The following is a 14,008-nucleotide window of genomic DNA, read 5'->3' as shown; positions in this document are numbered from 1 at the left end:
TTTTTCTAAGTGGCCAGAAAAGAACTTGGTTTTTTGGACAAACACGTCTTCCCCTGCAGAGCTGAATCCCCCCCCCCAAAAAAAAAACAACAACTTGAAAGCCTGACAAATTTTCAGGTTTGAAAAGTCAGGTTTAAATGTAATTTGCCTCCGATTAGCATTATTAATCAATGGATTCTATTCTAAAATATACTAACTTGCACTGAAAGATGTCCATTAAGATACTGTCAAATGCTGTTGCCATTGCATGTCTACTGTTAGATGCAGCCAAGTACAGTGGTATCTCAGGTTACGAACTGAATTTGTTGCAGAAGTCTATTCTTAAGCTGAAACCATTCTTATCCTGAGGCGCGCTTTCACTAATGGGGCCTCCCGCTGCACACGCACCTCTGACACGCAATTTGCGTTCGCATCCTGGGACAAAGTTCGCAAACAGGAGCAGCTACTTCTGGGTTAGCGGAGCTCGTAACCAGAAGGGTTCGTAACCAGAGGTACCACTGTTGGCTGATACTGACCAGTGTCAAACTAGGTAAAGGTAAAGGGACCCCTGACCATTAGGTCCAGTCGTGACCGACTCTGGGGTTGGTTAGCTCATCTTGCTTTCTTGGCCAAGGGAGCCGGCGTACAGCTTCTTGGTCATGTGGCCAGCATGACTAAGCCGCTTCTGGCAAACCAGAGCAGCACAGGGAAACACCTTTACCTTCCCGCTAGAGCGGTACCTAGTTATCTACTTGCACTTTGACGTGCTTTCGAACTGCTAGGTTGGCAGGAGCAGGGATCGAGCAATGGGAGCTCACCCCGTCACGGGGATTCGAACCGCTGACCTTCTGATCGGATAGTCCTAGGCTCTGTGGTTTAACCCACAGCGCCACTCGTGTCCTGCATGCCTAATACCTTCAAATGAGAACTGCTTCATATAAGATACAGTGGTGCCTCGCTAGACGAAAATAATTCGTTCCGCGATTCTCTTCGTCTAGCGGTTTTTTCGTCTTGCAAAGCAAGCCCATTGACAGCTTAGCGGATTAGCGCTACAGCTGTCAAGCGGCTTCCAGCGATCAGCTGTTAAGCGGCTTATCAGCGGAACAGCTGATAAGCAGCTTAGCGGCTTAAGAAAAGGGCGAAAAAAGGGGGGAAAACCCGCGGGGGGATGCAAGATTTTTTTTCGTCTTGCGAAGCAACCCCATAGGGGAATTCGTTTTGCGAAGCGCCTCCAAAACGGAAAACCCTTTCGTCTAGCGGGTTTTTCGTCTTGCAAGGCGTTTGTCTTGCGGGGCCCCACTGTACTCTCCAATGCTGTCTGTTACTGCATTCAGCAGTTGAGTCTGATCAAGTATCTATTGCTGCGTCTCAGATATTGTCAAACTGGACAGCTACTTCACAATTGCTCTAAAAGATCATTAGTTATTTCTTTTTAACATTTGATACCCAAGCTGCTTCCAAAACGGACACTTCCAAAACGCAACGAACACAAAGCCACTAAACACGTATACAGATCAACCTGCAGTTAACAGAACCAGCTCAAATTGAGGAGCCTAAAGAAAAAGATTTAAAAGATCTTCAAAAGGATAGGAGGGAGCTGGCCAGATGAAACTCCATAGACAATGTCCTCAAGGAAATTGCTATCTCCAGCAACTGACTCCGTTGGAAATCAAAATCATTGGCCACTGCGGAACTCCATGTCCAAGTAGCCTTTTGAACACAAAGTGGGGCTCCCCTAGTGATGTTAAGGTCTGAGAGATTATGGTGGAAGGGTTTATGAGATTATGGTCAAGTACTTTTAGGACTTTCAAAAGACTGAAATAAGCACTTTGAATTGAGTCGGGGGGACAACCAGTATTCTGCATTGCATTTTTAAGAATTAGCGTTAAAATTCTGTTACTGCCTGGCAACTGTCTGATGCAGTAAAATGTTCTGGTGAAGGAATCAAATGCTATTGATTACAATGAATAGGGTATCTGTCTTTTGAATATTTGCACAACCACAGAATCGTTGACAAATGCTCACCATCAAAATTTGCAGGGGATTTTTTGTGTGTGATTATTAACACCAAACAAGCTGTCAGAATTGCTCCCAGATTGCCCCCCAAAATGGCAAATGCAATATTTGCTTGACTCCATCATAATTCTCTTTGCATTTAAAAATGTTGCCCATTCCATTGAGCTGAAAGGGAAATCGAAATGGGTGAGAAAGGCATGTTGTGTATACATCTCTCCGTCCATGCCTATGTAACCTTATTAGGATAATTTTAACCACTAGAGAAAAGCAGAAAACATTCAGTAATGGAATTTCAATGCTGTAACAACAGCTTTCTAGTCATTTTGTTTCTCTGTTAACACAAGTTCAACCTTAAGCTCTGGGACTTCCTATAATTTTTCCATCTTAGGTTTAAGGCGACACATTCCCAAAAATGCAAATATGGCACTCAAAATATTATGTAGCTTTGAAGGACTGTAGTTGGTCTATTGAAATATATATATAGAGAGAGAGAGAGATTCCCACATTTATGATAAAAGGAGTTTTGTTTGAGCTAGCAAAATGCATGCACGTGCATGTGTGCTGTCAACTAATCTACCAAACTGCCTCTAATCCACTGAAACACATTGATCTGGCAGAGCCAATATGTAGACAACGAAAGCTTGCATAAGCAAGGGACAACTCACTACGTGAACCAAGTTCTGTACAGTATATGCAATGGAGTCCCACAAAGTCTTGTACCATAACTAAGATGTGCACCTGGAAATGCACGGATCCTGAGACTGGGGGGAAAAATATGACACGTGGAATATCCAGAACTCCTTCAGAAAGAAAAAACAAACAAAAAATTTCCTTCCAGTAGCACCTTAAAGACCAACTAAGTTAGTTCTTAGTATGAGCATTCGTGTGCTTGCACACTTCTTCAGATACCTGTGCAAGTTTCTTGGTGAGGTTGATGGACTTCCATTTCATGCGGCTCAATGTGGTGCCTTCCATAGTTCCAGTTACAGATAGGTAGCCGTGTTGGTCTGCCATAGTCAAAACAAACAAACAAACAAAATTCCTTCCAGTAGCACCTTAAAGACCAACTAAGTTAGTTCTTGGTATGAGCTTTCGTGTGCATGCACACTTCTTCAGATACCTTCAGGTATCTGAAGAAGTGTGCATGCACACGAAAGCTCATACCAAGAACTAACTTAGTTGGTCTTTAAGGTGCTACTGGAAGGGAAAAATTTTTTTGTTTTGACTATGGCAGACCAACACGGCTACCTATCTGTAACTGATCCTTCAGAAAGCTTAATCTTTGTTTGGCAATCCTGCAATTTTGTCTGGAACACAACCAGTTAGTTTGAGAGCTTTGCAAATTCGCACTGTGGGCTTGTTCGCCAGAATCAAAATCTCTGAGAAAAGGCTTATTGAGGATTTGGGTTTACTACTAGATGCACAATCAGTGCATTCCATTCCTGTATGCCTTTGCCAATGGTGGCAGCAGTCAATATCAGAAATTCATCCAGCCAGGAAAGAGTGTAGGTGTGCATCCACTCAGCTGCGGTTTGCCATTATGTAAATACAGAACTGAAGAAGGGGCACTTGACTTTGGCAGCATTTTGAAAAAGCAAAAAAAGATATCAAAAAATCCACCTATTTAATAACAATTGCACGCTAAATCTTATTTCATGCAGTACTACGAGATGAAGATATTATCCCAAAATGAAAAGTACACATGAACACAACAGCTTGTTCCATTTTCAGGGCTAGCCGTTTAGCCGTAACATTTGTGCATTAGCTAAATAACATCTCAAGGGGAGCTGGAGATACAACCTTGATGTCTACTGATTGTACACGTGTGAGTTTGCGCTCTCAAAGGATGGTCCTTAAAGCACTCCCTGCTGGAAGCTTTTGTGCATATTGTAAAAAGACCGTTGCTAAGTGCCAATTGAGCCAGTACTGTATACTTGCCATTTTTAAAAAGATTTCATACCACTTGATTATGTTAAATAGGAATGTTTGAAATTTAGACTGAATTACATCAAAATGCCACTGTAGCAGCTATTCTTTCCCATAACTAATCTCAATCCCTTCTGGTGGGTGGTTTTTATGTGTAACAGTGACAGGATATATTACTGGAGCTGTTTAGAGAGCCCTGGTATAAAGAAATCCTAAAGACATACAAGAGCAGAACACAAGTGTGTGATATATTAATAGGAAAAATGAGTATTTTAAGGTCAGCGGCATTTCCTACGCAGCTGAAGAGCCAAGCAAGAAAAGACATCTAGCTGCATCCTGAAATCTACCTCGTATCCAGTCGTAAAGAGGTTTCTGTGTTAACCCTTTCTTTATAACCCATTTCTAGTCATTATCTGATTAATTACAATAGACTGTACAGCAGCTAAATCTGGAAACCTAAATGAGTGAACACAACACTTTTAGCACTGATTCATACATTCCTTGTGCACCTACGTAATTTGATGCAGATTCTCATTCCATGGGATGCCATGTCTGCACTATCAGTACAACATTATGGGCTACTTTCCTAGAATGGTTTGTTGGGGCAGGTCCATCACCTAAGAGCCACAGCTCAGTGGTAGAGCATCTGGTTTGTGAGGAAATACCCAGAATTTCTGCATTGAGACTCCAGTCTGAAATCTTGGAAATTTCAGCCAGTGTGGACAGTACTGAACTGAAGGAACCCAGTGCTCTGACCTTGGATAGGGTGACCTCCACCCTAAAGCATTAATCCTAGGAAAGCTGGTCAGTCACCACCAACAACATCCAGAAGGTACAGATGAGAACGTCATTCCCAGCAATCCCAGAGTATTAGTGCCCATGCACTAGCTAATTTGGAAAAGGTTTGGGGTATTAGAGGAATATACAAAGTTGCTTCATGGAGGCTCAGGCTTTTGGTTTATTTAGCTCAGTTTTGTTTACACTAGGGGCAAGAGACCTTTAGCCCTCAAAATCTTGGCGTACTCCAACTCCCATCAGCCCTAACTCATCAGAGATGATGGGAGTTGTAGTCGAATGATTTCTGGAGGGTCTCAAGTTCCCTATTCCTGGTGACCTGGTCTACACTGACTGTGGATCTTCAGGCAGGAGTCTTTCCCAATTCTACATGGAAATGATATGGATTTAACGTGGGACCTTTTACATGCAAATTATGTGTTCTTGTACTGAGCTCTACCTTTCCCCATGCCTTATTTTGGAGGGAATTAGCTCTGCATATGTTATTCCAATGCTTTGAATGTATATGTGTGTTCTTCAAAGCCCTCTCGTACCTTAACTCACATAAGGGACTGGTGGGCCTGTCCTCTAGGAATTCATCTTACCTATCTATTTTTGAAAGCCATTTGAGCTACTGGCCATCAACCCATCTTCTGACAACAAGTTTTACATTATGTGAAGACATATATCCTTGTTCTGAACTGACCGCCAATCAGTTTCACTGGCTTTTTGAGAGACGAAGAGAACATTTTTTGTTAGCTCACCTCACGCTCCTAATACAGACAACTGCACATTGTACATAAACTTCAGATATATATTGATGTGGGGCAACGACATTGTTGCAGGGTGCAACACACACCCACACCCCACAAAAGGCTTTTGTGCACCCAGTGCAATAGAGCCACACACAGAGACCTGCTCCTGCACAGAGACTGTGTTAGTTGGACTGAGTCGTTTGCTCTGAAGTGGTGGAACTGAGTTCTGTCCATCACTACAAAAAATGAGCAGAGAGAATACTTGTCTGCTTAAGTGATACACACCAGGCAATTAGAAGTCCTATGCATATCAATGTGTTAATTGTGCATCACTATCATCAGCAAATACAAGAGATATTCAGGTTATGTTTAATACTGAAGCAGCTCAGTCCGCTGTCCATCCATTCCACAAAGCACAGGTGAATGATGTGCAATACTGCCACTTCATGGAGTGCCCCCTGTATCATTATAGCAAAGATCCATGAGACTAAAAACGCAGACTATAAGAAGTCATAATAACTGATGATAGCTCAGACGTATGTATGGTACTATTGTACTTTAATATAACACTCACACACTGAAATATTTAAAAATGTGTAGATTTAAAATAATAAAGAAAATCCTTTTTTTACATTTTGCTTTGAATTTTTATGCTGAATTTTATTGAAGCACACTTTTAAAAATCAGTCATTTTAGTATCCATTTTTATCAAATTATAATCCTTTATCACTTAATAATAGAGGAGCAGAAGCTTTTTAAGCACATAACAACTGTGACATTTTGATGGAATTTAGTTGGTGTAATAATTTTATCAAATCATATATTTCTTTTCTTTCTCTCCCCCCTGAAATACCATTTATTGAAACATTATCTACCATTCTGAGCTATGGAACGGTAAGGAAAATGTCATCCTAAAAAGACCTGCCCCACCCCTGCTTGAAATCATGAGTCAATCACAACTTGCAGCACTAAGTACTGCAATATTCGGAGAAAGAATATGATTCCATATAAACATTAGCAGACTCGGAGTTTGGAAAATAACATCGCAGGGCAGCATGTCATTAGGTATGGACTCTGTACTAGCCTTGTAGTGTTTTTAATTTCCAAAATATTATAGGTACATCACTGGATTTGTTCTCACAACAGCCCTCTGGGGTAGCCTATAATTATATTACAATTCCACTCCAGCAGGGTGCTAAAGGAGTCAAAGTCCAGCCCATCGGCCACACTCACATGGCTGGAACGTTCCCATCCTGCCTTATTGTGAGAGCGCACTGGGCCAAAGAGAGAAAACAAAATGTGTTACGCCCTGTTTCTGCAGCGCAACGAACAGGTTTGGCAGGAGCAATTCTGGTTCATTTACTGGATAAATACTTCCAGAGCGGTCCACGGGAAACATTTTGGGAAGAAGCCCTGGAGCATGAAAGCATAACAGAAATTTAGGCTACCCAATTGTTCTGGCATTCAAGCACAAAAAAGACCTTCCCAAATCTTGGTTGAAAGCATCCTATGAGATGTAAGAGACATTAATAATAAGGATCATGTTGGCAAGGAGAGCTTGTGCCAGTGATGAACCCCAAGAGCTCTTGCCTCTCAGGCAAAGCGTCTGTCCAGGCCAACTAGCCAAATATATATTTGCATGCAACAGTGAGCATTTACACATTAACAGATGCTGCATGGACACTTGGATGTACTGATAGTACAACTGCTCTTTCCGGACATCCATGGTGTTTCCCCAGTTACATTCTGATAAAAAGGATGACTGCAATTGCCTAGCGAAATCTGAAAAGGTGCGTCTAGTTTTTAAACACGCACTGGCACATAGTGGAATCACTGTCTAGGTTGCGGTGTCTAGGTTACAAAGGCGAGTAGCGCTTTTCTTTCAGGATGCAGTCACAATGGGAAGTGCACTTTGCAGGGCCACAACGCAATGCAGTTCTTAAAAATGGAAATTTGTTCTATGTATGCTTTCCACCAAAGGGACGCAGGTGGCGCTGTGGGTTAAAGCCTCAGCGCCTAGGACTCGCCGATCGAAAGGTCGGCGGTTCGAATCCCTGCGGCGGGGTGCGCTCCCGCTGCTCGGTCCCAGCGCCTGCCAACCTAGCAGTTCGAAAGCACCTCCGGGTGCAAGTAGATAAATAGGGACCGCTTACCAGCGGGAAGGTAAACGGCGTTTCCGTGTGCGGCTCTGGCTCGCCAGAGCAGCGATGTCACGCTGGCCACGTGACCCGGAAGTGTCTCCGGACAGCGCTGGCCCCTGGCCTCTTGAGTGAGATGGGCGCACAACCCCAGAGTCTGTCAAGACTGGCCCGTACGGGCAGGGGTACCTTTACCTTTACCTATGCTTTCCACCAAGGATCCTTGCTGGTTTGGCCAGGAGCAGCTGGTGGGGTGATGCTACAAAGCTACCTTCCCAACACCAGTGTCACTGCCACTCAGCTAGGAAAGTGCTGGGCAGGTGCGTCAGCAAAGTCAATCTTGCACTTCCACTGATGCCCCCACTCCCAGCTCAGTCTTCGCTGCCACCTTGCCCCATCCTTGCAAATGGCTGGGCTCCACATGCACTAGCCGCTCCTGAGCTTGTCAAGTCTTCTCAGTTATACGATCTATTTGAACTTTGCACCTCCTGAATCCTCACTATGCCCCTGTGATGTTGGTTAGGCAAAGTTAATAGTGACTTAGTCAAGGCCGTCCATTAAGCTGAGAATGAATTAAATGATCTAGCTCATATTCAATATTTTGTTAAGCTCAAACCAGATAGCTCAGATGGTTAGAGCGTGGTGCTGATAATGTCAAGGTTACAGGTACGGTCCTCGTATGGGACAGCTGAATATTCCTGCATTGTAGGGGGTTGGCCTAGATGATCCTCAGGGTCCCTTCCAACTTGACGATTCTAGGATTCATACTGGCACGGCTTTAAAATGAGAGTGTTACTCTGAATAGCTTTTGCATTGTTCAAACATAGAAAGAGGCAATTCAATTGAGATTACACGTGCTCCTTCTTACTAAACAACATCTTTTATCTGTGTGAACAAACTGCTTACAAGAAAGGTTACATTCAGACAGACAGTTGCTTTCCAGGATGAAAACATTTAACTCGCCCTTCCCTCTTCTTTTAATGGACTAAAGGAATGCATAAATAAGTGTACATAGTCCTCTGTAAAGAACAGGACTGTGAGTCAGAGCTCATTGCCCTAGAACGCACAAAGAAACATATTACTTGGTCTTTTCAAAGGTGGCGAACTACTCCTGCAGAAAGCAGTGGCACATATTGCTCTGCACCTGAGGGCATGCATATTAAGACACAAATTCTGGAAAGTAGGGAGTAACACTGCTTTGCACAGATACAGAAGCTGTGTGTGCGTACAAAGACCATGCAGAGGAAATAGGAATGGAATGTATTGGGCATGTGCAAAAAAGTAATATAGCCACATAAAAGTGCCCACAGCCTATCACCCCATAGTATGAGGGGAAAGGGATTTGAAAACAGAAACTTGGATTTGGTACCTCTCCCAGTACGTTTCCGAGCACAATTCAAAGTGTTGGTACTGACCTTGAAAGCCCTAAGCGGCCTCGGCCCAGTATAACTGAGGGAGCATCTCCACCCCCATCGTTCTGTCCGGACGCTGAGGTCCAGCGCCGAGGGCCTTCTGGCGGTTCCCTCACTGCAAGAAGCAAAGCTACAGGGAACCAGGCAGAGGGCCTTCTCAGTAGTGGCGCCTGCCCTGTGGAACACCCTCCCATCATATGTCAAAGAGATAAACAACTACCTGACATTTAGAAGACATCTGAAGGCAGCCCTGTTAAGGGAAGTTTTTTAACGTGTGACATTTTAATGTATTTTTAATCTTTGTTGGAAGCCGCCCAGATGGGCAGGGTACAACTAATAAATTATTATTATTATTATTATTATTATTATTATTATTATTATTATTAATTATTATTTATCCGTAGACTATGAATTTCTCTCTCTCTCTCTCTTTTTCCTACTTGCATAGTAGACAAGCAAGATACTTAGTCCTGAATCACTTGTGATTGGCATTTGCTTGTTTAAACACGGTGAGAAGCCTCAGCCGTGAAAAGTGAAATAAGTCTTCAGTTGTGTTAAGATGTATTCATGTGTGATTTGTTTACCTCTAAATGAGACGGCACATGGCAATATTGTCACTTTTCCATATGTCTCTTATGAACAATTTCAAGTTGGGAATGTTGTTTCATTTTGAGAGCTCTCGGTTGCTTACTCTTTCCTCATGGTACAAACGACAGAACACAGTTCTTCTTCTGCCATGTGTGCAAATATTCATGCATGGGATACAAAGGCCAGTTTTGGCAATTATTAGATTAGGGCTTTCCTTAACCATACACTAAGACTAAAATGCCATTATTATCTGCGCTGTGATAGAAGACGGCCACTAGAATACGACGCCTTTTAACAAGAAGAGGCTAACTTTGCATTATTTTCCATTATTCTTACTCTCTTTGTCATGGAATGGAGCCATGCTGTGCCATTCTGTTCTGGGTATCAGAGCATGAGCTTGATACACTGGAATTTGAATGCCTCATATTCTGAAATGGATAATGGTTGTACTTGATTTCTTTCACCTCTCGGTTTTTAGCATTTTGATAGGCAAGTGCCACTTCACCCCTAAGGATCTCTGTTGACCTTTAGCACAGTGGGGTAGTTTTAGTGATGGATTTATTCTTATGGTCTCTGCTATCCTGGGCGGAGGTGGTATATGAAAGCAAATGTCTTACATATTCACTGTAGCATTCTGAATATTTCGCAATTTGCTAATATTTCTGTCAGCTGCCAAACGGAACTGGTAAAACAGTGTGCTCACAAAGCGAAAAGGATAGGCTGCCTTTATTCTACACCATCGGTGATTTAAAACACATCGTTAGAACTGCACTGCTAATTTTTCCCATGCTGACATTACAGATAACACTGAGTTAAGAAACGTAGCCATTTAAAAGAAACGACCAACAACCAACCAACCAACCAACCAGGAATATGTGGAACAGAGATGTAAAATGTCCAGAACAACAATGGGATGAACATTTGCCAGGGGTGTGTAGCAGGGCTGTGGGGTTAAGCAATGTTTATAGGGAAAAACTGAAATATATGCAACACTTTATAAATTCTAGTTTACTGCTGTAAGAAAATTGTTCTGTTCAGTATATTTATAACATTAGAAGCGTAAATGCTTTAATTTTATTCAAACAATAATTACAAATATGTCCATGGTTACTGACAGAATAGCAAGCTGCTGCATTTTTAAGACCGCAATCCTAAACAAACCTAGCCGAGAGTAAGCTCCACTGAATATAGCGGGGCTTATTTCTGAGTAAACACGCCTGGGATTATGCTGCATGGTATCTTAGTTTCGGCAAGATGGTAAAATAGGAATAAAGCAACACTTGAAAATGGAAACCATCAACACTGTAAGTATTCAAAAGGAAGGTTTTTTATCAGCTCCACAAAAAGCAGGCTGGATTCGGAGAACACCACAGTTGGTTTTGCACACTCAATGAGGTTGTGTTTCTCAAATAGCAGCCCATTCTGCCTCATGGACAAGCTTGTTTGAAACCGTATTAAAGGCTGTTTTTGATATGGCACTGCAGTCTGTCATTCAGAGGGAAAACAAACAAACACAGTGAATGCTTAAGCTTTGGGCATGGTTAAAGTAATTATTTGAAATCTGGTCAATATTTAGAGCTCAGTATTGTCATACAGAAACTTGTGCTTTAGAGGAATGCTCAGAAAACAAACACTTCTATGAAGTAATTAAGGAGTGGTGTTCATCTGCTTCAATAAAACTGGAGAGTTAAGCATATTTTGTATTACTAAGCATATTTAGTAGTGAGTAAGCACCAATGAACTCAATGGAACTCGCTTCTGAGGAGATATGAATGGGATTGGGGCTGCAAGTGTCAGAATAACTGGACAAAATTACTAACCTGATGCCATATTTATTTATTTATTATTTATGGCTACAATCCTAACTCCCTCCAGCCAATAGGGAGTTTCAAGGCAGGGCAATGGAAGCCTTGGTATCCAGGGCACAGCAAAAAAACCAAACCAACCCATTGCTCTTCTGTGTTTAGCCAGCAGGCTTCAAATGCAGCAGAACATCTGCCATTCTTCACCTCCCTAGCCCCTCATTAGGATTGCTCTGCATCCCAGCAAATCATATATCATGGAAAATACTAGCATAACTCACATTTATTTCTCTGATCAGAATCAGTGTCTGAAAGATTCATGGCTTCTGACTTTGAACTTTCACTTTGACCTTCTCATGGACTTCAGAAAATGGAAGGTTTGCATAAATTGAAACAAGTTCTTTTACATATTAGTTCCTCCCCCCTAACTTTTATCAGTTCCTTTCATTTGATACAAACGGTGGAATAACCTGAGCCTAGCGAGAAGCAAGTCGTATCAGAGGTTATCTTGCACCACCTTGTTGCATGGCAGATGGGACTCCTTAGACTTGAAGGGTTTCCGAACTCTGCCACATTCCAAAATACTGTTCCATTAATGGATTCTAACGATGCTGCTTGTTTAGCATGCCAGACCAATGTAATAACTAATTCTATCCCCACTCAGGGAGGAAGGAAGAAGATTGGTTTCCTAATATGTGCTTATCGGTAGTTCCCAAGATTCTCATTTTCTCACTCAAGCTGGGGAGTGGCAAGAAATCCACCCACTCCCAATAGTTTGTTTTTCATTTCCTGGATTTGCACAACGTTCCCACCATCTGCCAGTGGTGGGCACACAACCACATAGTGGAAGAGGTGGGCATGCAGGCAGGGGCGCAGGCAGCAGCAGGGTGACCAGGTGCCCCTCCCTCCAACTGGACCCTGCCACCCCGAGGTCACTACCTCACCTCGATTCACACCTGCTGTTAGTAGTGTCCTTTGGCTGAGATGCATGGTTCTGTGGCACTCCCTCTCAGCTGAGATCAGACACAATTATTATTATTATTATTATTATTATTATTATTATTATGAGAGCCAGTGTGGTGTAGTGGTTAAGAGCGGTAGTCACATAATCTGGGGAACCGGGTTCGCGTCTCCGCTCCTCCACATGCAGCTGCTGGGTGACTTTGGGTCAGTCACACTTCTTTGAAGTCTCTCAGCCCCACTCACCTCACAGAGTGTTCGTTGTGGGGGAGGAAGGGAAAGGAGATTGTTAGCCGCTTTGAGGGGGGATGAAAGGCGGGATATCAAATCCTGAAGGGGAGTGAAAGGCGGGATATCAAATCCAAACTCCTCTTCTTGTTCTTCTATTAATCATCATCATCATCATCATCATAATAACAGGTGCCTTTCCAGTTGAATGCCCAACAGCTAGGGAAGATTTCCTATCATTTCAGCAGGCATTTTAAGAACGTTTTTTGAGTTTATTGTATATTTCTAACCTTACTCAACGCTGCTTGCAGACTAAGATGCTAAAATGGTAAATAAATGATGTTTGCTCTGCTCCTAGCTCAGTGAGACAAGAAACAAAAAAGTGCTACCACCTAGAATTACTTCCATTTCCCCTACTGCTGCTGGCTTCATAGATTTTTTTTAAAAAAACAACCAAATTATTTTAGGGGGACAACATAAAGGATTGGTCTAACATACGGGGTATGCATACATTTTTCTTCCGAACGCCTTATTACCTCAGGGGAAATCTGAGGGGTGGGAACAGCAGGGGAAATCTGCTGGTGGGCAGAGACAGATCTGATGATAGTTCTGGATTAACTAATCTGGAACAAAGAAGACTCTGCTTCAATTTTCACCATGGCTGTATCAGATAAGAATTCCCCCATCCTGTGCAAGTCTACTCGGAAGTTAGTGGCGCAGAATTAGATGAGGTTACTCTCAAATAAATAAATAAATAAATGAGGGATTTTTAAAATGTACAATAGACCAATACAGTTACTGTTCTAGAAACCAAGTGAAAGTAATTCCTTTCTGACTTTAGTGGACTACCCACACACATACAGGCAGCCTGCCAATTCATTCTCAAGACAGCTGGAGGATAGGAATTCTTTTCTCAAAAAAATATAAAAACCTGGGAAAATATACCCCCCTCCAAATCAAGTAAATGTTGCCCTTTCCAATTGTTCTGAAACAACATGAAAAGAACAATGGGAGCTGGGAGCTGAGCTGAGCTACAGATGACTCACCTGCGGTCTAAAGTATCCTGCTATTGTTGTCACCATGTCCAGGTTTAGACTGTATGTTCAGTTCCAGCACCATTCCATCTCCTGCCTCGTTCCCTCTAACGAAAAGATAAAACAAAAATCTCTTTATTATGTTTCCTTCCAAGTTCCAGGGCCCGCTCGTGGTGTTTTGAATGTTATTGGCAATGAAAAGCGCACATGCTGATTCTGAAGCTCAGATACTGCCTCTCATCATTTCTCTGTTTGTTTTTCTACAAGTGCTAAGAACCTTCCTGGTGGGAGCCGATTCCATTTCCAAATTCTTCCCATTTAGGAATCTGAAAGTTGCTGGTCTCTTGAGCAAAACAGAGCCAATGAATATATGTCCAGCAAAGTCGAATTTACTCC

General features: G+C 42.5%; 1 long non-coding RNA gene across 3 annotated transcripts in view; it reads right to left on the bottom strand.

Moving 5' to 3' along the window:
- LOC310825666 overlaps positions 1-13,710 on the bottom strand; it is a 45,618-nt gene extending 31,908 nt beyond the window's left edge. For 2 of the 3 annotated variants that reach the window (XR_014555414.1, XR_014555415.1), the window contains exons 1-2: positions 13,625-13,704; positions 12,347-12,403 (exon numbers count right to left, since the gene is read on the bottom strand). This is a non-coding gene — a long non-coding RNA (uncharacterized lncRNA). Of the gene's footprint in view, positions 1-12,346; positions 12,404-13,624 lie in introns of all 3 variants that reach the window. The other variant, XR_014555413.1, reaches the window with a different exon arrangement.
- Between the last annotated feature and the right edge of the window lie 298 nt (positions 13,711-14,008).

Source organism: Podarcis gaigeae (assembly GCF_964106915.1).
Source record: "Podarcis gaigeae genome assembly, chromosome: 10".
Taxonomy (NCBI): Eukaryota; Metazoa; Chordata; class Lepidosauria; order Squamata; family Lacertidae; genus Podarcis; species Podarcis gaigeae.
The sequence above is the reverse complement of the archived record's forward strand: the minus strand, read 5'-3'. Positions and strand labels throughout refer to the sequence as shown.